Consider the following 23,249-nt stretch of genomic DNA (forward strand, 5'->3'; position numbering starts at 1 on the left):
AAGCAGTGAGGGGCGATGGGGTATAGTTGCAACATGATGGACTGGGCGGGAATCGGTGGCGACTACCACCCTTGTGATTCCATGCAGGTATCATATTTATACGTGGGGGCCAAGATTGTTGACCATACCAACGCCGTCTGACACTGTCAATGTCAGGAATTAGGGGTTTAATTTCCTTAGTTCGGTTGAACTGAGGTGTTGAGTGATGGCGCCCAGTGTTTGACTGATTAGGGCCATCCTTCTGTCTAGTCGTTCTACCGACTGGCAGGGAAAAATATGGCTTCTTGACATTTCCTAATGGTACGTATTGGGAGCCAAGAATAAAGTCGTACACGGGTGACTCCATAACAGCGGCGTTTATGGTCCCGTGCACGTATCGACATTCTACATGAACCCTCGCTATGGGCAAGACCATTGGAGGTGTAGTTTTGTCGACGGTTTGGATCTCTACCGTTTCACCGGTGAGATCTGCCGAATCAATCAGCGCTTCCCTTATTATGGAAGTAAAAGAGCAGGCTGTATCAAACATGATATAAGTTTGAACGCCGTTTATTAGGGCCTGCTCTACACCTGGGGGTGATGTAGAGGGGTGTGGCGGTACACATGGGATTTGAGGGTCTACAGGGTTACCAGTCTTGAGCCGTCGAACGGTCGTCAGGGCCGATACGACGTGTGGGGCATGTTGTTGTTGAGTCCTCCTGTCGTCACGCGTGTTATGTGAGTCACGGTGAGGGGGGTGGTAGGAATTATTCTGGCGTGATTGATGGGGAGGGCGGTTCGACTGGTTGGATGGGTGTTGTGAAGGGACACGTGCCTGGTTGTTTTGATTTTGGTTGTGAGGTGTGGGCTGGGCAGGGGAGGTTTCGCTAGATTGTGGTTCTGTTACGGGTGTCTTAGCTTTCTGGTCTCGTCTGGCAGCTATGTATCGGTCTGCAGCAATTGCAATGTCAGAAGGGTCAGTCGCCTGTTGCTCATTGACATATATTCGAGTTTCCTGCGTTAGGCAGTCTCGAAGCTGCTCAGCCAGAATAAGGTTTCTAAGACCTTCAAATGTTTCGGGCATTTTGCTGAGGGCTAGCCATTTTCCGAGGTATTTGTCCAGCCTGTCGCAAAGATTGACATAAGTTTCTTTGCGCTCAAGGCGGGACCCTCGAAACTTCTTATGGTATGAATCAGAGGTTAGCTCAAATTGAACCAATAGTGCCTCTTTTAGGGCTTCAAAGTCCTCCCGTTGGTATGAGGGGAGCTTTGTGTAAGCCTCGTAAGCTTTGCCTCGAAGGCATTGCGCTAGTCTAAAACACCACCTATCCTTGGGCAAGCTATAATAGCGTGCCACCTCTTCGAATCGTGTTAAGTAAACCTCAACACTTTCGCTCTTCTCATCGAAGGGCTCGAAGGGGATGTTTGGTGAGCTACTTGAGGACCCTTGGCTGGAAGCTGGGCTAGCAGGCTGAGAATCGGCTACTGTGCGAGCCGTCTCATTCTCTTGAGCTATTCTAGCTCTTTCGGTTGCCTGTCTCTCCCGCTCCATGGCTAACTCGTGCTCATGTTTTTCTTTATCTTTGGCTAGCTCGTGCTCATTTTTCTCCCTCTCTATTGCTAACTCGAATTCTCGTCTCTCCCACTCATCCAACTTTTGTCGGATGTAGTCAGAGCGACTTGGACCCTCTAACTCTAACAATGCCGCTGTCTCTGTCAGTTCCTGTATTTTAAGTTTTCTGTCAGAGTCAGTCTTGGATCTAGTATTGCTGGCCATTATTTATGAGAGAAATGAATGGGGGACTAATAAGACTGAAAGGATGGATAGTACTTGAGAAAAAGAAATAGATGATGCCCGTATGAAACAACCACGTTGCCCGTAATAATAATATAATATTAAGCACAGTAATGCTACTTAAAATAACCACAAATAATAATATTATACAAAGTTGATATGTGATAACATCTAAAGTAAGATAGATATAATATAAAGACTCTAGTAACACTCTTCACTCCGTTTGCAATCCGTTACTTTAAGATAATGAAAGTATGTTAAATTTAGGAAAGTTCTACTGCTGTATGCCTGTGCCTGTCTAATATAGGATTCTAGTTTCAGATACCCGGACGGGACCACATTTATATGTGACGAGATGTTAATTAGTTAATATTTGGCTTGTTTATTTATGTCTAGGGGAAATTTTATTAATTTTATCCCGCTCACATATAAGATTTTGTACAGGCACACCGCAACTAACAGTAAGAACAGACCAATATTATACGTTTAAAAATAAAATAATTTAATAAATGAAAGTTTACAGGAAATAAATGATTAAATAAAATTATAATTAAGAAAATAAAAGAAGTAAAGATGCTAATATCTAAAATAACTGTTCATCATGGATTGCTAATTATTGAGTGATTGGAGGAGAAGAATGTTCCTATGTCTGCTACTTATTTTTCTTAGCTGCTAGCTCCTGGGTCGTCTTCTGGCGGTCGTAGGACTGGCCCTCAGAAGGATGAGTCATCCGGCTCTGTCTTAGGACGTCGGCTCGGGATATCCCTATGCTGTAGGCAAACTGGCTCTATAGGCGAGGCCGCTGCCTGTTTAGCAATAGAGATGGTTGGTGCTGCAAACTAAGTTGTAGTGGGACGATCTCTCAGCTGTGATCTCTAGCTCGTAGAGAGCCGTGCTAACTCAACACCAGTTTATCTTCTGCTGCGAAGGGTGCTCTAGTCTGTCGGCATTAGGCAATAACTATTGGGCAGTGGACAGTTTGGGCCGGGTACTGGGCAGATGATACTGGGCAGTATAGGGCACTGTGGACACTGGGCAATATGTTAGGGCCAAGGACAGTAGGCAATGCCTTCTTGCTAACAGGTATGTAATTGGGGGGGGGTGTATCTGGTGTGGTCTGCCTCGGTTACAGCTTTCTATGGAGATCTGGTAGTTGTAGCAATCGTGTGTAGTAACCTGGGGTAGCAATCAGGGGTAGCAATCAGGGGTAGCAACCAGGGGTAGCAACCAGGCCGTTTGTCCCTAATGAAATCTCACAACTAAACTTCCTAACAGAGGAGACTGTATGAATCCTAGCGGGCCTAATTTGGAATGCTTTGGTCTCTCTATATATATAGATGGGACTTTTCGTTTAACGGGTGGGGAAGAAAGCTAGCTGATTTTCTCACATGTATCGATGTACCGGAGATGTCAGGCGTCAGGTCAGATTTATGGTCAATATTCGTTGCCTACCGTGAGAGTAAAGTCTTAAGCGAATATGTATCTGTCCAGCCCGAGTGCAATGCTATTCTTAGAGCGATGTGTATCCTGCGGGGGGGGGGGGGGGGTAGGTGTGAGAAGTTATTAGGGCGCGGCGTGTAGCGCGGGTGCAGCGACTTCATAGTGTCACCTGTCCAGCGGTCAATAATTAAAAGTTAGCCCTAGAGAAGCTAGTTAATGTTTTATGTCGAGATTCGTCCCGTGAGAAACGTGCGAGGGGGGATAAATCCTACAAGAAATTAGTTATGGGTGGACAAGAAAATAATTGTTTAAGTTAAAAATTAAAGTTTCTCACGGTTTGCTGGGAAAAACTAAAATGAACTTATGTATGCAAGTTTCGTATCGTCACAATCATCAACACTTGTTTACGCCCCTTTCCCTTCACCTTGTGGCAAGAGCGAGTACTAGCAGACGTGAGCGGATGAAAGGGAGGCTTTTCAAAGAGAAATGTGGCTCTTAAAAATATTATGTGAGCAATTGTGACCAGATCAGACCGTGATGGTGCTCACCTTTGTGTCCACAACCAGAGGGGGAACCGTGGGAAAGTTGTCTGCTACACAGTGGAACATTTTGGCGCGTTCTTTTTGTAATTCTTTGTTATTAAAGATTGTGATATTTGTGTTATACATGTCTAGCCACACTCTAAATCAAAATTATGGATTTCTATTTCACGTTTGTGTCGTAAAGTTAAATGTTACTAACAATAATAAAAATAAAAAAAAAATAATAATCTTTATTATTCATAAGGAAATTTGTCTTACAATGTTACTAGTAATCTTATGTTATTGACGATGTTTTGTTTTTGACAATCATAAGTTCTTGACATTCAATATCAACTTTTTTTTAGTCTTATAATTATTCATTGGATGAAAGGATGCCCCTGTGAATGACAAGGCGCCCCAAGCCACAGTTGGTGTTGTACAGTCTGGGGAAGTGTCAAGAGAATAGGTTTCTAAAAATTGCACCCCCCCCCCTCCTCGATTCCTTGGTGAAACTTTTACTCATCTAATTTAGATTCAATTCCTTGGTGAAACTTTTGTTATTTCGTAAAATGAAAATCTATCAACAGATATTTGTTTCTAGACGACATAACAGACTGTTTTATTTGCATATTATAGGTAGGGTGGGGGGCGCGGTGGCTGAGCGATAAAGCGCTCAGGTTGGAATCTTGGGGAAGACTGGGATTTTTAATGTCGGGTTCTTTGGGCGCCTCTGGGTCCACCCATCTATAATGGGACCTGACACTAAGCGTTTGGCCGTTGTGCTTGCCACATGACACCCTCGTAAACAGTGGGCCACAAAACAGATGACCTTTACATCATCTGCTCTATAGATCGTAAGGTCTGAAAGTGGAACTTACTATTTTTAACTCTAGGTAGTGCAGTTTCATCTTTGAACCTAAGTTGCCATTGATATTTGAGACGAGGAAAGGTTCTTTAGCCTCCAGGAAAAGCCGCTATTGGTTTTGTGCAGTCTGTCACAATGTTTGTTTCGCGCTTTTAATAAATGCAATAACATTTTTTTAAACCAGATCCTTACAAGACGACGGACTCAAAAGGGCCACTTACGAGTTTGAGTAAGGACACGTTTTCCGTTTTATTTTTTTTTTCTAAGGGGGGAGCTGAATAAAGAGAAAAGAGTGGCTAAAACGGGGAGGGGAGGGGTACTTTAGTGTTCTATAAATGAATGCATTCTAATGAGGAAGAGGGGGGGGGAGGACATGTTTTTCTGTCTACTGGCCAACACACGCCGCGTAATGAAGCTCAAAGAAATGAGCCTGTTATTATACATCAGTACTTTCTACTTTAGGATCAACTCTCTAGCTAGACAGACGTCGTCGTGTGACTAGCAAGTACCTTCGTGGTAGGCACTTCTCTGAACTGAAACAAAATCCTGGGATGTCCCTATTGGTTAGTAAGTTCAATGCTAGACAGTCCGCAGTGAGCCTGGTTAATGTTTTGATTTAGCCTCTGGGCTAATTGAAGTCTCTCATTGCACTGTCGTTTACAAGTATGAAGATTCTTTCCTTATTTCTGTCTAGGAGGTCATGGGAACTAAATGTACAGACGTGGTAATGTAATGTTTTTATAAATCAATTTCTACTTTATGTTCAAAAAATATAATGAACAAAATATTCAGATTTCATTTGGCGTTGAAAAAATAAATAAAAAAATGGCCAGTATTGAGATCGAACCCTCGACATTCGCTTTATTAGCACCAAGTTGTTTCGATAGCCATAACTCCTACTAAATGCGAAATTTTACCTTGAAATAAATAACTCAATATTTGTGTCTTTGACACACTATCTGGCGTTCATCGTTTTTGTTTTTTTCACATGTCCATCCATTAACACTGTAGGCTAATAGTAGGGATTCTAAAATGAAATAAAATAAGAATAAAAAAATAAATGTTTGTAATCTTCAATTGAAGATGTATAAGTAACAAAGTCTAGTGTAGGACCAGGTAGATCATTACACACTGCGACTGTTGTGATGAAGATGTATAAGTAACAAAGTCTAGTGTAGGACCAGGTAGATCATTACACACTGAGACTGTTGTTTTCAATCAAACACTCAAAAAGAAAGAAACAAAAGACAAACAAAAGAACATCTGTAATAGATCTAAAATTACAGTCACTGCCTACGTGCCTTACAGAGTTGCAGTCCCTTGTCAAAACACCTGGAAGATGGGTCGAAATGATAGCTGCTGTGTACGAGTGTGTGTGTGTGTCTTGGAGAGCACGTGATCTAGTGCTACATCCTGACTGCTGTGTACGAGAGTGTGTGTGTGTCTTGGAGAGCACGTGATCTAGTGCTACATCCTGACTGCTGTGTACGAGTGTGTGTGTGTGTGTCTTGGAGAGCACGTGATCTAGTGCTACATCCTGACTGCTGTGTACGAGTGTGTGTGTGTGTCTTGGAGAGCACGTGATCTAGTGCTACATCCTGACTGCTGTGTACGAGTGTGTGTATGTGTCTTGGAGAGCACGTGATCTAGTGCTACATCCTGACTGCTGTGTACGAGTGTGTGTGTGTGTCTTGGAGAGCACGTGATCTAGTGCTACATCCTGACTGCTGTGTACGAGTGTGTGTGTGTGTCTTGGAGAGCACGTGATCTAGTGCTACATCCTGACTGCTTGCACTACGTTCAACACGAGACTTTTAACTAATACCTTTTTTTTTTGTGTAAGATTTCGAAAAATAAAAAGGGGAGGGGGCGAGGCTGGGTGGGTCGTGTCTTTTTGTCTAATTAATGTCATGTCTGTAGGACTAATGAGGTCACATACCAGCCGTAGACTGGCCATTACTTTCCATCGCAACTTTCAAGGCACAAGTCTGACAGTGGCCACGCTATTAGGCAGAGGCGGCAGTCGGAATGGGGGAGGGGGGCCCATTAACCTTCGTTCCATTACTTCTTTTTCTTTAGTTGGTTGTCGTTACTACTTTTGGTTCTAATTATAGGCCGTCTTTATTTTTTTAAGTCACTTTCATTTCTTTGCGGCGGTGATAAGTCTAAGTTATCAAAGGGGTAATGACGAACGTTGCAGAGAGTAAGTGCCATTACTGTGGCGGGCATTTATTAATGGGGGGCACACATTTGAAACAGAAGGGGATGGTAATGAGGAAAAAAAAATCACGAGTTGACAATTTCCATATAACACTTCAGCCTCTCCACGCACTCTTGAGAAGTTCCGCCTTTGTCTTGACCCATTTAATGGCTACTTCAATGACTATTGGAAAGGGGAATTGACGTGAGAGATGGCAGCAATGATACATTCCCTGATACATCCCATGAAAAATTCCTTTGAAACATCCCCTGAAACATTCCATAATACATCCTATGATACATCCCCTGATACATCCAATGATACATCCAATGATACATCCCCTGATACATCCAATAATACATCCCCTAATACATCTCATGATACATCCCCTGATACATCATATGATACATTCCATGATACATTTCATGATACATCCCATGATACATCCCATGATACATTCTCTGATACATCCCCTGATACATCCCCTGATACATCTCATGATACATCTCATGATACATCCCCTGATACATCCCCTGATACATCCCCTGATACATCTCATAATACATCCCCTGATACATCCCATGATACATCTCATGATACATCCCCTGATACATCTCATGATACATCTCATGATACATCCCTGATACATCCCATGATACATCCCATGATACATCCCCTGATACATCTCATGATACATCCCATGATACATCCCATGATACATCCCCTGATAAATCCCCTGATAAATCCCCTGATACATCCCCTGATACATCTCATGATACATCCCATGATACATCCCCTGATACATCCCCTGATACATCCCCTGATACATCTCATGATACATCTCATGATACATCTCATGATACATCCCATGATACATCCCATGATACATCCCCTGATACAGCCCCTGATACAGCCCCTGATACAGCCCCTGATACATTTCAAGATACATCCCATGATACATCCCCTGATACATCCCCTGATACATCCCATGATACATCTCATGATACATCCCATGATACATCCCCTGATACATCTCATGATACATCCCATGATATATCCCCTGATACATCCCCTGATACATCCCATGATACATCCCATGATACATCCCATGATACATCCCCTGATACATCCCATGATACATCCCATGATACATCCCATGATACATCCCCTGATAAATCCCATGATACATCCCATGATACATCCCATGATACATCCCCTGATACATCTCATGATACATCCCCTGATACATCTCATGATACATCCCATGATACATCCCATGATACATCTCATGATACATCCCATTTACAAGCTGGAGACTAAATCTGAGGGGAGAGGTGTGTGTTCTCCAGGTGCAAACATTTTATATATACACTCACACAGTTGATAGGCTCACACATTAACATTTTAGGACACAAAATACACACACAAACACACGCACATACAAGAAGGTCAAACAAGAAGATTACTCAATTGCACGTTCCTTGATGGATGACAGACTGGCAGTTCAAGACGTTGATGCCTGTGACGTGGTGTCACTGACTTGTCACAGTCCTCAGTGTGACAAGTGACATAAGTGATGTAGTAGAGCATGGCTCGTGGTGCCGACACAAGTGAATGAATGGAGAATCCAAACACGTGACTTGATATACGCAAACCTGACTGAACTCCTCACAATGACTTGTTTGTATTACGATAATATCCTCAAATCTTCTACCGGATAGGTTTTTGTCTGAGTGGGAAAGTTGAGAGGACATTGGACTAATTTCAATCACCAAACATTCAGACTATGGTCACGTTCAGGGATCTTTTGGTTCCACTGGGTCTGAGGTATCGGATCGTGATAGGGTTTTCTCCCTTGATGAAACAATGAGAAGTCAGATACACAGATGTGTGAGTATTTGGCCATGTTGTGTAAAAGGTTCTGAAGGAGGAGTATCTCTGTCAACTTGGCAGACGAGCTCCTTGAGCAGCTCACTGACCTTGGTCTTCATTCAGAGCTTATTCGACTCTTAAGGAACATTCAAAACATGCAAAACAATCAGTTGCCCAGATAAAGAACACAGAAAGTTGCCCAGATAAAGAACACAGCCATTTGCCCAGATAAAGAACACAGCCAGTTGCCCAGATAAAGAACACAGCCAGTTGCCCAGATAAAGAACACAGCCAGTTGCCCAGATAAAGAACACAGCCATTTGCCCAGATAAAGAACACAGCCATTTGCCCAGATAAAGAACACAGCCAGTTGCCCAAATAAAGAACACAGCCAGTTGCCCAGATAAAGAGCACAGCCAGTTGCCCAGATAAAGAACACAGCCAGTTGCCCAGATAAAGAACACAGCCATTTGCCCAGATAAAGAACACAGCCAGTTGCCCAGATAAAGAACACAGCCAGTTGCCCAGATAAAGAACACAGCCAGTTGCCCAGATAAAGAGTACAGTCAGTTGCCCAGATAAAGAGTACAGTCAGTTGCCCAGATAAAGAGTACAGTCAGTTGCCCAGATAAAGAGCACAGCCAGTTGCCCAGATAAAGAGTACAGTCAGTTGCCCAGATAAAGAGCACAGCCAGTTGCCCAGATAAAGAGCACAGCCAGTTGCCCAGATAAAGAGCACAGCCAGTTGCCCAGATAAAGAGCACAGCCAGTTGCCCAGATAAAGAGCACAGCCAGTTGCCCAGATAAAGAGCACAGCCAGTTGCCCAGATAAAGATCACAGCCAGTTGCCCAGATAAAGAGCACAGCCAGTTGCCCAGATAAAGAACACAGTCAGTTGCCCAGATAAAGAACACAGCCAGTTGCCCAGACAAAGAACACAGCCAGTTGCCCAGATAAAGAACACAGTCAGTTGCCCAGATAAAGAACACAGCCAGTTGCCCAGATAAAGAGCACAGTCAGTTGCCCAGATAAAGAACACAGCCAGTTGCCCAGATAAAGAGCACAGCCAGTTGCCCAGATAAAGAACACAGTCAGTTGCCCAGATAAAGAACACAGCCAGTTGCCCAAATAAAGAACACAGTCAGTTGCCCAGATAAAGAACACAGCCAGTTGCCCAAATAAAGAACACAGCCAGTTGCCCAGATAAAGAACACAGCCAGTTGCCCAGATAAAGAACACAGTCAGTTACCCAAATAAAGAACACAGCCAGTTGCCCAGATAAAGAACACAGCCAGTTGCCCAGATAAAGAACACAGTCAGTTGCCCAAATAAAGAACACAGCCAGTTGCCCAGATAAAGAACACAGTCAGTTGCCCAAATAAAGAACACAGCCAGTTGCCCAGATAAAGAGCACAGCCAGTTGCCCAGATAAAAAGCACAGCAAGTTGCCCAGATAAAGAACACAGCCAGTTGCCCAGATAAAGAACACAGTCAGTTGCCCAGATAAAGAACACAGCCAGTTGCCCAGATAAAGAGTACAGTCAGTTGCCCAGATAAAGAACACAGCCAGTTGCCCAGATAAAGAACACAGCCAGTTGCCCAGATAAAGAGTACAGTCAGTTGCCCAGATAAAGAGCACAGCCAGTTGCCCAGATAAAGAACACAGTCAGTTGCCCAGATAAAGAACACAGCCAGTTGCCCAGATAAAGAACACAGTCAGTTGCCCAGATAAAGAACACAGCCAGTTGCCCAGATAAAGAGCACAGTCAGTTGCCCAGATAAAGAACACAGCCAGTTGCCCAGATAAAGAGCACAGCCAGTTGCCCAGATAAAGAACACAGTCAGTTGCCCAGATAAAGAACACAGCCAGTTGCCCAAATAAAGAACACAGTCAGTTGCCCAGATAAAGAACACAGCCAGTTGCCCAAATAAAGAACACAGCCAGTTGCCCAGATAAAGAACACAGCCAGTTGCCCAGATAAAGAACACAGTCAGTTACCCAAATAAAGAACACAGCCAGTTGCCCAGATAAAGAACACAGCCAGTTGCCCAGATAAAGAACACAGTCAGTTGCCCAAATAAAGAACACAGCCAGTTGCCCAGATAAAGAACACAGTCAGTTGCCCAAATAAAGAACACAGCCAGTTGCCCAGATAAAGAGCACAGCCAGTTGCCCAGATAAAAAGCACAGCAAGTTGCCCAGATAAAGAACACAGCCAGTTGCCCAGATAAAGAACACAGTCAGTTGCCCAGATAAAGAACACAGCCAGTTGCCCAGATAAAGAGTACAGTCAGTTGCCCAGATAAAGAACACAGCCAGTTGCCCAGATAAAGAACACAGCCAGTTGCCCAGATAAAGAGTACAGTCAGTTGCCCAGATAAAGAGCACAGCCAGTTGCCCAGATAAAGAACACAGTCAGTTGCCCAGATAAAGAACACAGCCAGTTGCCCAGATAAAGAACACAGTCAGTTGCCCAGATAAAGAACACAGCCAGTTGCCCAAATAAAGAGTACAGTCATTTGCCCAGATAAAGAGTACAGTCATTTGCCTAATTAAAAAACACAGTCAGTATAAATTCGTACTTAACGAGTAATGCTAACCTATGTAAACTATACAAACATCTACAATGTAGATCTATAAATGTCTTAAGAAGGGATATCTCATATGATCACCACTTCAGACGTGAACCTAATCCCAGATTTCACGTGAGGGAATTTTTGTTAACGACAAGATGGTATTGAGTTTCATACGTGCCAACAACAATAAGACGATTCACTGTTAAAATTAGTCTGCGAAGTGGGTTGTAGTGTCGGTTTTAAAAAGAGAAATATGCATGTCGTGTTAACACTGGCGGATCCAGAACTTTGGAGTGGGGGGCGGGGCGATTTTTTTCCAAACCCTAACCCTAGCGCCCAGTAAACCCTAACCCTATGCATAAAGACAGAAGATATATATATATATATATATATAAGAATATAAAAAAAAAGCAGTGTTTCTCAACCTTCGGCGAAAAAAAAAACAGTCATATGAGGCCCTTCTCTTGCAGTGAGCCGACGCCAAAATCGTTTTCTTGCATTCTTCACTGAAGAAAAGTATTCTCCTGACATCTACAGCACATAATTAATCAATGGAGTTCGGGGAGAAGCCCAGACTCAAAAAGCGTTTTCTTGCAATCTTCACTGCAGAAACGCATTCTCTGATATCTACAGCTCATTATTTATCAGTGGAGTTCGGGCCGAAGCCCCGACGCCAAAAGTGTTTTCTTGCATTCTTCACTGAAGAAAAGTATTCTCCTGACATCTTCTGCTCATTATTAATCAATCGAATTCGGGAGAAGCCCCGACGCTTAAAGCGTTTTCTTGCAATCTTCACTGCAGAAACGCATTTTCCTGATATCTACAGCTCATTACTCATCAGTGGAGTTCGGGGCGAAGCCCCGACGACATAAGTGTTTTCTTGCATTCTTCACTGTAGAAACGCATTCTCCTGACCTAAAGCTCCTTATTAAAAAAGGACCTTTTGAATAATGTTGTAAACTATTCTAATATGAATTTATAGGCCCTTAATACATTGCAATTAAAACCGATTTGTTCCTTGAAAAGATAAGATACCCCACATATTTAGATTAAAGCTTTGAGGAGAGCGGCCGAAGAAAAAATTATTCAATAACAATTCAAGCGTAAATTGTGAGATATAGTCCCAAATTTATGTAACTAGAAGATATCAGATTGAGTAAAGGTTGGAAAAGGCGACTAGGAAACAATTATTTTGGTTTAGAACTCATCTCAATCGTGACTCTTGTACTGAAAAATTTCGTTTGAATTATAACTTTCCCAAAGCAAAGTTTTTCTTAATATAATTATGATAAAATCATGTGAAATTACATAAACTCTGTCTGGAAAGGGGAGGGGCGATAGAGTGAAAACGATAAATCCTCGCTCCTTTTTATAATTTCTGCTAATGATTGCATTTGGCATTAAAGAATAGGGGTGGGGCGACTCGATATAGGAATTTAATTTATAGCATATATAAATTATGTCAGTGACAGATTTTTTATTTTGTAATTTCTTAACTATAATACAAAAAGAAAAAGTATTTGTTTGTCCGATGGGGGGAAGGCGATTGCATGTATTGCCCCTCCCACCTGGTACAACCCTTTTTTATTTTTTATTTAATAATCATAAAATTTGAGATCAGTGTGTGGTGCGACATAATATACAATGGATTCACATATCAATACGTAGTTTATATTATATAGATATTCAACTATTTGTGTTCACAAACAAAGATTTCTCCATAAAAATAGGACCCCCCCCCAACTAAGAGTGGGGAGGGCAGTACAGGCAATCGTATACCCCCCTACCCCACCGAATCGGCCAAAATACCAGAAGGGGAGCGACATAATATAAAATGTATATATTAATTCAACTCATTTTATTCACAAACTATGATTTGTCCATAAAAGTAGGACCGCCCCCCCCCCCACTCAAAGGGTTTAGGTGGGAAGGGCAGTAGAGGTATTCGCCCCCCCCCCCCTCCCAATCGGTCAACAGGGGAACGACATAATATAAAGATCGGTTAAAATATCAATAACAAGTTTTAATCATAAAGATATTTAATCGATTCTGTTAGCAAGCTGGGATTTCTACAAATAAATTGGACCGCCCCCCCCCACATAAAAGTTTATTGGGGGGGGGGCGGATTGATGCCATCGCCCCCTCCCGACCCCACCAAATCGGCCAACATAATAGAGGGGGGCGAAATAATATAAAAATATCTTTAAAAATATAAATATTTAGTATATATTATTAACATAAGTAATAAATTCGTATACAAATTGTGTGAATTCTAATCTAAAATTCGTCCGCCCCCCGTTTGGGAGGGGGGGGGGCGGCCGAGTGGGGGGGGGGGCGATCGCCCCTACCGCCCCCTCCCCCCGGATCCGCCAGTGCGTGTTGAAGGAAGACTCGGACACAGATGTCTGCTGCACGGACCCTCGAGGCGGATTTGTGATCTCAATTAGAAGCAACCAATGTACCTTTCCTTAAGTCTTTTTAACAAATAAAACCTTAAACGTGATTACCAACACAATTTTATTGAAGTCATGACACTTGGTCAGATGTTGAAACGAAATCATTGCTTCTAGCTAATGAAGAGTGGTTCTACCTAATGGCTTGCCTTGAACTTACCTGGTTTGAAAAGAGCGGGAAGCGAGGTATCTACGGTCCTGCTCTGACAACCATGTCACTGTCAGCCATAGCACTTGGTGTCACACTTCAAGTCACGTACCTCTAGATTAGGGGGGGGGGGGGGAGGGGGGGGAGATAAAACGAAATCTGAAAGATGGCTGGTGGTGGAATAGAATGTAGGTGTGAGGTAGGTGTGAGGTAGGTGTGAGATTGGACCCTCTCCCCCCCCCCCCCACACACATCGTCTTCCATAACAAGTTGTTAAGTACTCCCCAAACATGTTTGTATATTTATATCGATATTTTCTTACAAACCTCTATGTTATCATTTAAAGTTACAAATAAACAAAGATCTATGTCTTTGGTATCATTTAAAGTTACAAACAGAAAAAAACAACAAAAAAAACATACATCTAGATCTAGATATTATCATTTAAAGTTACACATAAACATAGATCTATTATATTGTTATGGTTGTTATAGTTGAATTCGCCGTAATCATGATAATACAAGACCTTCTAATTGTTATTGCAAGGTAAGAAAAAACAAAAAAACAATCTACTTCCACTTAGAAACCTTTATTGGCTTACTTCATACTACAATGTATGATTTATATCATTGTCAACTAATAAGTTGATATTATTTTAAACGTATGTGATTTGTTATTGGTTTGAAAATAAGTCTTAACTCTAGGTCTATACACTTAGACAGACTCTAGGTCTATACACTTAGACAGACTCTAGGTCTATACACTTAGACAGACTCTAGGTCTATACACTTAGACAGACTTTAGGTCTATACACTTAGACAGACTCTAGGTCTATACACTTAGAGTAGACCTTGATGGATGGATAGAAGAGCGCTCCGTGTTCTTGGTGATAGAAAGCGTTTTCACTGGGTAGATAATGTTTGTGGGTCGTGATCCTAAGGTCCTGACAGACTAATTAAGTTTCTGACACATGTCGGTTCTCCCAGATGAAGGGGGAAGGCGACTACCTACCTGTACAGATCTCATTATAGTCACCCCCCTCCCCTCCCCCAAGACTTGTCATATTACTTCTGTAGAACGTCCATCGTGTGAGGTCAATCCGACTTTATCATTAAGTAGTCTGAGGGCCAGCCATCTTGGCAGGTTCCTTCCAGGTTAAGTGGGGGCACCATAAAATCATCTCCCCCTTTCGCCTGCACCCTGGGACCTAAGCGGCACTTGATTGGCGCCCCATGACACCGTGTACTCACCAGTGTCATTAGATATCACTAACTACTCACGAGATAACAGTAGGTACTTGACATGAGACGTACACAGGCACGTACCGCCTATAAACCTTAATTCTATTAAAATTAGTTTTTTTTTTTTTCCTTTTTTAAATTGTATTTTCTGTTTTTCTTTTTTGTTGTTGTTCTAATCTAGCCACTACTAGCCCAACTTGTTTCTACTATCACAACTTGTTTCTACTATCCCAACTTGTTTCTACTATCCCAACTTGTTTCTACTATCCCAACTTGTTTCTACTATCCCAACTTGTTCTTTGAAATAGAAAAAAAATACATCTCGGTTTGATAAGTGATCTAGACTAAATAGACCTAAGTAGATCTAGACTAAATAGACCTAAGTAGATCTAGACTAAATAGACCTAAGTAGATCTAGACTAAATAGACCTAAGTAGATCTAGACTAAATAGACCTAAGTAGATCTAGTTTAAATAGCGCTAGTCTGAACAGTTCTAGACTAAAACAACAAGACTTAGAGATTTTGACTTAATAGAATTTCGTAAAATTGATCCAGATAAAATAGATCCAGATGAAATAGATCCAGGTTAAATAGATCCAGGTAAAATAGATCCAGATGAAAAAGATCCAGGTTAAATAGATCCCGGTTAAATAGATCCAGATGAAATAGATCCAGATGAAATAGATCCAGGTTAAATAGATCCAGGTTAAATAGATCCAGGTTAAATAGATCCAGGTAAAATAGATCCAGATGAAAAAGATCCAGGTTAAATAGATCCCGGTTAAATAGATCCAGATGAAATAGATCCAGATGAAATAGATCCAGGTTAAATAGATCCAGGTTAAATAGATCCAGGTAAAATAGATCCAGATGAAATAGATCCAGATGAAATAGATCCAGGTTAAATAGATCCAGGTTAAATAGATCCAGGTTAAATAGATCCAGGTTAAATAGATCCAGCTGAAATAGATCCAGGTTAAATAGATCTAGTCTACATTATTATTATGGCCTTCAGTCGCTATGGGCATTTTATGTGGTCGGAACGATGCCAGGGTGAAGCACTGGGTACTGCAAACTTACCAAGGGTCGCCGGCTCCTGATCTATCCTCAGGGTTGACCCCCGAAGCCTTTTAACGATTTGGTGTAGCTGAAAGGCAGCAGACGTTTGAATTCAGAGTTTTCCTTCTCCTAGATGGGTAGCCGGCCATTGCTAACGAGCCCATCCTGTCCGAAGCTTACTGGTTTAGGCGCCAGTTACTCGTCTGCGCCCCTTTTCCTGTTAGTGAAAACAGTTCCGCCGGACTTAATATCTGAGCCACACGTGAAGGCCAGGAGTTGGACTGGTTGTCAGAGGCTTTTTGAGACGCATGCCATTAGGAAACATTGTATAGGCAGTGGAATGCTTACATCCATTACCATTTCAAGCTATGACAATTTTGCGGAACCTAGTCTAAATAGATATAGATAAAATAGATTATATTTTAGACACTAAATACAAGCCACAAAGGTCACTGTTTATTTGTAAGCTTTTCCGTTTGTTCTACGATAACCACAATGACGTCTACTCAAAGGCCGTTTGTTAGCATCAACAATTGGTCCAAAAAAGTTTGGCTATTGATGCATCGTTAGATATAATATGTTAAAATTAATTATTTTGCCGCATCACAAATGAAGAGATTAGACACAGGATTAACACAGCCATTAGATCCCTCGAGGACCAACTACTGTAAAAAAAAAACAACAACAAGACGCGCAAAGACCTTCCTTCAGGAACAGTACCAGGAAGAAAAAGAGGCAGACAGAGAAAGCGATGGGAAGGCAACTTAAAAGAAGGGCCAGTCCTGTCATTGAAAGTAATTCTATCCACTAGGAAAGACAGAGAAATGGAGAAAGACGGCCCACAGATCTTTCGTGGTGCCCCAACGGTTCAAGGGCAAGGTGAAGAAATGTGAAGGAGTGAATACATTGGGTTAGGACGAACACATAAAAAAAACAAAAAAACAGTTGCAAATCTGATTTAATAAGATTGACCCGCAGGGGCTGCCTACCTTTAACTTTTTTTTTAAAGACAAGAGCCTTTGTGTCTAAATTTTGGCGTCTTTTTCTGGTAGATCACTTTCACTAGAATTCGAACTTGGAAACACTGGTTAAAGAAGCTTTCCAGTTCACCCCATGCCACCGTAGAACTAGAGTACGACGACAAACCTCTTCAAGATCACGTGGTCGAGAGCGTCCACTAGGTTGTCGACTTGCAGAGCTACCCACTTAGTTCTAGATCTGTGTATTGATCTACTACTGGGAGCAAGGCACCGAACAAAACACAAAAATGTCTGAAGGAAAATGTGTCAAAAAGAAGTTGAACTAGGAAATGCTGTGGGCCAGTAGGTAAGAGGTATGTCTGAGTGAGTCTGTGAGGGAAGTGACGGGAGGGGGAGATATTATCTAAACATTTACCTGCCAGATTTAACATTTAACACAACTGTCTATTACAAATATTGACGTCTTTCTTTCTAAGAACGTAAGACTGTGTGTGTGTGTGAGTGTGTGAGTATGAGTGTGTGAGTATGAGTGTGATAATATAACATCTTGATTTGTTATGACATGCGAGCCGCCACATGCAGCTCCTCTTGCCCCGAGGGCTGCAAGTTAATAGTGAAGAGAAACCAAAGTTTAAGTTTCTGGGTTTCCTCCGTGAGGTCTCATTATCTAGATCATTATATTCGTTGATAGAAATGACAAGATGGTCAGAAAGTCTGAAAAAAGAAAAAGAAGAGTGTGCGTGTGTGTGTGTGTAAAGGAAGTTAGTAAAAGAGGAACTAAAGAGACAGAAGAAGGAATAAACGTCATTCAATGTTTGGGAGGAGATTCTCAGTCACAGATTTTGTTGACCTCCCGATACGCCACCATGACGATTATCTTTTTTTTTCTTTTTGTGCTAGACCTGAAATGACCAAAATTCCAGACGCGAGCCACCTTTACCCCACCCCCTTTTTTGCCTAACGAATCTGAAAGTTCTGTTGACACAGAACTGTCTAGAATCTCGATGTAATCTATAGTAGACTGACGTTAGAATCTCGATGTAATCTATAGTAGATTGACGTTAGAACCTCGATGTAATCTATAGTAGACTGACGTTAGAAACTCTATGTAATCTATAGTAGACTGACGTTAGAAACTCGATGTAATCTATAGTAGATTGACGTTAGAACCTCGATGTAATCTATAGTAGACTGACGTTAGAAACTCGATGTAATCTATAGTAGACTGACGTTAGAAACTCGATGTAATCTATAGTAGATTGACGTTAGAACCTCGATGTAATCTATAGTAGACTGACGTTAGAAACTCGATGTAATCTATAGTAGACTGACGTTAGAAACTCGATGTAATCTATAGTAGATTGACGTTAGAACCTCGATGTAATCTATAGTAGACTGACGTTAGAAACTCGATGTAATCTATAGTAGACTGACGTTAGAACCTCGATGTAATCTATAGTAGAATGACGTTAGAATCTCGATGTAATCTATAGTAGATTGACGTACAATAAGAAACAAAGCGTATAAACTTCAATAAAATTTAAGCAGTTATCGCACACTATCGGTACACTACGGCTGATTACGCCATTTTTCTATTATTTTTAATTGGATGATAGATTTAAGCATTTAAATCTAGACTGAAAAGACGATGCGCAAAATTTTCCTCAGCATTAATTCAATGAATCAAGAAAGCCTTACATTCGGAAATTCCCGCACGCGATAGTTCTTTCAAAACCCATTTTATCTCTAGATCTACGTCTAGTACTCAAGCCGAATTTATATGCATTTATTTTATAACTTTTAAAAATTATAACAGTCAAACTAGAGTTTCCCAATCAGCTGACTCTGTTAAGTGTTAACAATCTTTTGTTTCAACTGTGTATAACAGCGTAAAGACTCAATGGGAGTTAAACAATCTCAGGTTTTATTCCCAACTTATGAAAACTCTTTCTAAATGTCAAACAAAGAATATTCGACAAAAAATTGTATCCCTAACTTTATTTCAATGTCACTAAACAGAGTGGGCAAAGGGGGACACTCTAGTTTAACCGTTACATTTTTTTCAAAGTAAAATACAATATAACTCCATTGGCGTAATTAAATTTGAGTAAGCCTCTTTGTCGGAGGCGTGCGCATACTACTTACGTCATAACGGGGGAATTTAAAATCTTGTCCCGTATTTTGAGAAAGAACAAAAAAAAATGAAAAGATTGTCAGATTCATTCACTTTGTGCTATTAATTGGTAGAATGCACGATTTCTGTCAACATGGCGGAAGCAAGTTTAGACCCAATATTTATCTTCTTATATAATACACACGTTTCTTCAAAACAGAATATACAAATATGCTACACTTCATGATCCGCCCTAATGAGATCAACTAAACCGACAGTCTATTCAAAAGCTGGTGAAAAGAACATTGGGATGTTCAAATGCCAGTATAAATAGTTAGACTTCAAGTTTAACATCCTGACCTTATTCTTGACCCTTATGATTGACTTCCTGACCTTCTAGGTACGCTCAGGTTTTCCGGAACATCCCCGGGGCTCTGTTTTTCTCCCCAGTACCCTTGCTCCAGCCAGCTACCCATCAGCGCCGCGGCAGGCTTCTTAGTAAAACAATGTAGGAACAAGAAACCCTACCAGTTACGACGCCCATGGCACTGTTTACCCACACAGCACTGGGTACTGGTAAGTAACAGGGACACCGAATCTTCTTCCCCACCCACTGCACGAACCAATAAAGCACTCACTTATCCCTGGAGTTCACAGATGGCTCGTGTCGACCTTTTGAAGCCTTGTTTTCTCTAACTCCCCGCCCCCCTCCCAGGTTACTTCAGGCCACAAGGTATCATTAGGTGTTTGTACTAACAGGTAGAGGTGTGTTTATTGTTTTTAAACAGCATTTTCTTTTGTGGTGTGTGTGTGGGAAGGGGTATCTAATCCAAGAGTCTGAAATATCAATACTCGTGGTATACTCGTATTACCAAATACAATGGTTAGTTCTCTTCAAATAAAAAAAAAGGATAAGGATAAGGATGAAGAGGATTTTATTAAAGAGATAGAGAAAAGAAAGAGAGAGATTAAGAGAGATAAAGAGAGAGAAAGAGAAAAAGAGAGAAAGAGAGAGAGAGAAAAAAAAAGAGAAAGAGGGGGAAGCATTTAGGTAAAGAAAACGTTTTATGTGTGAGTGGGGGAGTTAAGGTTAAGGGGCACCACTTGGTCACTCTCTGACCAGAGTATATTGTACTTTAGTCGGCCATTTCGCAAAACGACCGCGATTCCCTGGTAAGCATGATGTACCGATGCTCGTGAGCTGAAAAAAAAACTCACTACGAACTGTCGCATCAACGCGATCAAACATCAGCAAGGCTACACACCAGATGTAGTCGTTAATAACTCAACACATCTTTGGAAAATTCAGAATAAAGTAAAAGACTTCCACGCTGTTGGAAATGTCACCAAATTTTAGTTTTCAGTAAAAAGTTAGTACAGATTAACACTTTAGACAGACAGAGCCATACAGACATGCTAGGCAGCTCGGGGAAGGGTTTTTAATTCTGGCTTTTGCGAGTCCCCCAATGAAACATCACGACATGAGCCTACAATTACAATAAAATAAAACAATCATAATCAAAGAAATTGTGGATATTGAACTGCCCGTTTACAGCCTTCTTTACCATATTCCCAATTTGCGAGCGACTTCCCGTTTCAGACGAATTTCGGCTTCTGTCGTAACATCAGAATGTGTAATAGTTGGTCATGTTTAAATTCGGCGATCACGTTCAAACCTAAAAATACCTTTAAAGTAGTTAACTTTCAATGTCATGTTTTTGGTACTTTTTAATCCTAACAATCATTGGACTTAGGGAGTGACCTCATAGAGGTGCTGTAACTAAGATCACATAAATGAATACATTTCTGAATGACACATTTTCAAATTAAATGAAAAAGAATTCATCAAGTAACGCAGACAAATCGTTTCAATTTAAATGGTGTTTTGTTTCGTATTGCAAGTTTGATATTTTAGTCTTTGGGTAAAAAAAATTATGAAAAACTATTTTCATTCCGATTTTCCTCCGTCGATGGGTTTCTATAGCATAATCTTATGGTCTACACATTGGTGTAGTGTTCACAATGGTTGGTACATAGAGGACAGCGGAACTACAAGTTTTTATAGTAAGCATTGTTCACTTGGTTTGGTGCACCAAAATGTCCTCACTTAGTGTCAGGATGAGTCTTAGAACTCAGTTTTTTTATTTTTTATTTTTTTTTTAAATCTAGATTTTGAAAGAAATTAATTTTACATGTGTTTCTAGATCTAGGTCTAATAAAATTATTATTTAATTATTTTTTTTTTAGAAATAGCTATCACACTGGCCCTTCTCTAGAATGTATAAAAATAGATCTGAATCTGTTGCCAATTTGTATTAATTTAACTACATCTGCCACCATTAATTACCACGGTCAGTCTGATGACTCAATTGTACCTTTGGTACAAAAATTTGAAAAAGTCAATGATCAAAGCCCAATTGAATTTATTAATGCTTGAATGGGCCATCGGCCCAATGGCCATTAAAATTTCTCTAGGTCTAAATTTAATTTACCTTTCTGACATTTTTTTTCCGTTTAAATTGTCTCACGTATCACTACAGTTCTGTGTAGATTCTCTGGTTTTTATTGTCGAGTCTTTTATTTGTAAATTTTCTAATGATTTTGAAATAACAACCTAACCTTTCACCTTAGCATCAGAAACTTTTATCTTCTGTCATTCTAGTCTCGTGCTTGAGCGGGAATCCCCGTAGCACGGCGCGTGCGAAGAGATAAAGCCCTGAGATAAGGCTGACTTTACAAGACTCAGGTTTGTACCTATGTCTACGCTATCTGGACTCACCTAACAAGCTGAACGTAACAAGGCAGACACCAGAGGGCGCCACGCTCACTTCTTCAGTCTAAGCGCTAATAAATCGTTCTCTGTTTGATGTCGGCCTGATGTAAAATCATTTTGAGAAAAACAAAATAAGCTTTAAAAAAAAAGGATTTGTTGATGTTTGTAAAGGAATTAATTGTACTATCTCAATCCGAGGTGTGTAGTCAATGCAATCTTGGGGGAAATGAAATATGTTTTACAATTACACGACATTCGCAATGAATAAGATTCGTAAGACAGCATCGAAGAATGGACACGATCTGTCATTGAAAGAGATTGCACTCCAAAAGAAAGACGAATGGAGAGAGATGGTCGACAAATCATGTGTGGTGCCCGACGGTTCAACAGTCTAAAGGAAAGGTGAAGAGGAGGTGAAGATTTTTCTAGATAGAAGACGCTCGCATAACATCTTGCTAGGACAAGAAAGCAATACGTCCACAGCTCCCAATCCAAGAGCATTTCTTAATCCGAGTTGATCGGATGATTTCAATGATCTCATAAGGATCGTTATTTAAAAGTTAAACAAAAACACAATTTCCCCGTGTGGGGGCCAATGATGTAAAGCTAAAATGTATTTCTATGGGCAACGGTTAACGAGGGTGTCACGTAGCCAGTGCAACGACCAATAGACTTTGCTTATTCAAGTCAGGTACCTAATAGATCTGTGTGGACTCAGGAGGGCGTCCTAATAATATGGACCCAAATCCAAGGTTTAACATGAATTCGAACTCGAGATTCCTCGGTTTGGAATCCAAGTGTTTTACCATGCGACCACCACGCCTCACGTGTTGCCCTTCACACTGCATGTTTCCTGTCCTACAATGTGCTCAATTTTCTACCTGGGCAATGGTCGACTCCAATGGAACCGAGGCTTCATTAGGATCTGAAGGCAAACACTGAGAGCCTAGGCAGACATTTAGTGAGGCTTCATTGTCATCTGGCAGCAGACATTTAGGGAGGCAATTGGCTTGATAATGTGACCGTGGTGTGACAGTGATCATGAACTTCACTAGAGGAGAAGTGAATATTGATGATAATGATCCAAAGAGACAACACCCAGAGATAGAAGTTATTGTTTGATTACTGAGGCCTTTATATCTTTTTATATTCTTAATTTCTACCTGTCTCCTTAATAAGCAAATGTATTGTAAACCTACTTATAGCACTCAATTTGAATGCTATTATATACG

The 23,249-nt window shown here is 41.0% G+C and overlaps 1 long non-coding RNA gene across 3 annotated transcripts in view; it reads right to left on the reverse strand.

Moving 5' to 3' along the window:
• Positions 1-23,249, reverse strand: part of LOC106060122 (uncharacterized) — a 35,455-nt gene that overhangs the window by 8,665 nt on the left and 3,541 nt on the right. Inside the window, exons 2-5 of one of the 3 annotated variants that reach the window (XR_008778529.1) lie at positions 22,024-22,118; positions 17,141-17,422; positions 13,863-13,964; positions 5,518-5,627 (exon numbers count right to left, since the gene is read on the reverse strand). This is a non-coding gene — a long non-coding RNA (uncharacterized LOC106060122). Of the gene's footprint in view, positions 1-5,517; positions 5,628-13,862; positions 13,965-17,140; positions 17,423-21,736; positions 21,877-22,023; positions 22,119-23,249 lie in introns of those variants that run through there. The other 2 variants (XR_008778527.1, XR_008778528.1) reach the window with 2 other exon arrangements.

Source organism: Biomphalaria glabrata, chromosome 6 (genome assembly GCF_947242115.1).
Source record: "Biomphalaria glabrata chromosome 6, xgBioGlab47.1, whole genome shotgun sequence".
NCBI lineage: Eukaryota > Metazoa > Mollusca > Gastropoda > Planorbidae > Biomphalaria > Biomphalaria glabrata.